Here is a 1,522-nt window from a genome sequence, read left to right as displayed (position 1 = left end):
TCAAAATTAAAAACAAATGTTTTGTTGCCTTCGGATTTGTGGGCGAGCGGTGAGTCGGAGTGGAGCCGGTAAAGTTTAACCTCGGTGTGCATGGTTGTTTTTAGAAACTCAATCCAATGCCGGGGACGTTGAAAGTGACGCTCTTATGAGTTGCAAACCCGCAAGATTTAAAGAACCTTTTCAAAAAAATTTCAAACCAACAAGATTTAAAAACAGAAATTTTCATCAAAATGAAAAACAAATGTTTTGTTGCCTTCGGACTAGTGGGCGAGCGGCGAGTCGGAGCGGAGCCGGTAAAGTTTAACCTCGGTGTGCACGGTTGTTTTTAGAAACTCAATCCAATACCGGGGACGTTGAAAGTGACGCTCTTATGAGTTGCAAACCCACTAGATTTAAAGAACCTTTTCAAAACAATTTCAAACCAACAAGATTTAAACCAACAAAATTAAAAACAAATGTTTCGTTGCAAACAAATTGTGGGCGAGCGGCGAGTCGGAGTGGAGCCGGTAAAGTTTAACCTCGGTGTGCACGGTTGTTTTTAGAAACTCAATCCAATACCGGGGACGTTGAAAGTGACGCTCTTATGAGTTGCAAACCCACAAGATTTTAAAAACTTTTTGAAAATGTTTCTTCTAAATGACACATTTTGATCCTTGGCAAGTGCTCAATCTGTAACTATCCAATCACCGCCACACCACACCGGTCGGGAGTGTGTGAATGGTGTGCTTCCCGGGTTTGGCATAGACAATCTTTCGCATCGATAATCTTTTGCATGCGAGGGAATGTCTATGCCAACCCCGGGAAGCACACCATTCACCCACTAGTTGTGGGCGACGATGGGTTGGCTTCAAGTGAACTTTTGCTTGGGGTTGTCTTCGGTATGCTTTTGTGTTGGGAGTACGGCCACCAAACCTTCTCAATGCACGGGTATGTCGAGGATGGCTTTTGGCGGGGTTGATGAAGAAGCTGCCCAATTCTCGGCCACACGAACACATGGTGACGATGCGTTGGCTTCAAGTGAGCTTTAGCTTGGGGTTGTCTTCGGTATGCTTTTGTGTTGGGAGTACGGCCACCAAACCTTCTCAATGCACGGGTATGTCGAGGATGGCTTTCGGCGGAGTTGATGAAGAAGCTAGGGAATTGTTGGCCACTCTCACACGTGTGGGGGTAGGTTGGCTTTGAAAGAAGCTATCCAATCCTCTGAGTGTGCGGTTGAGCTATGATTAGGATTGTCTAGGCATTGCTTGTGTGTGCAAGGTGCGAGCCCAATGCACGAGCAAGTCGAGGATGACAATCTTAAGAGTAGCAATGATGCCACAAAATATCGGTTGCCTTCGGAGTAGTGGGTGAGCGGCGAGTCGGAGTGGAGCCGGTAAAGTTTAACCTCGGTGTGCACGGTTGTTTTTAGAAACTCAACCCAATACCGGGGACGTTGAAAGTGACACTCCTACTAGTTACGAACCCACAAAATATCGGTTGCCCCAAGTCCCTGAGTGTGCGGTTGAGCTATGATTAGGATTTG

This window comes from Prunus avium, unplaced genomic scaffold, assembly GCF_965620075.1.
Source record: "Prunus avium unplaced genomic scaffold, drPruAviu1.hap1.1 HAP1_SCAFFOLD_42, whole genome shotgun sequence".
Lineage (NCBI taxonomy): Eukaryota > Viridiplantae > Streptophyta > Magnoliopsida > Rosales > Rosaceae > Prunus > Prunus avium.
The sequence above is the reverse complement of the archived record's forward strand: the minus strand, read 5'-3'. Positions refer to the sequence as shown.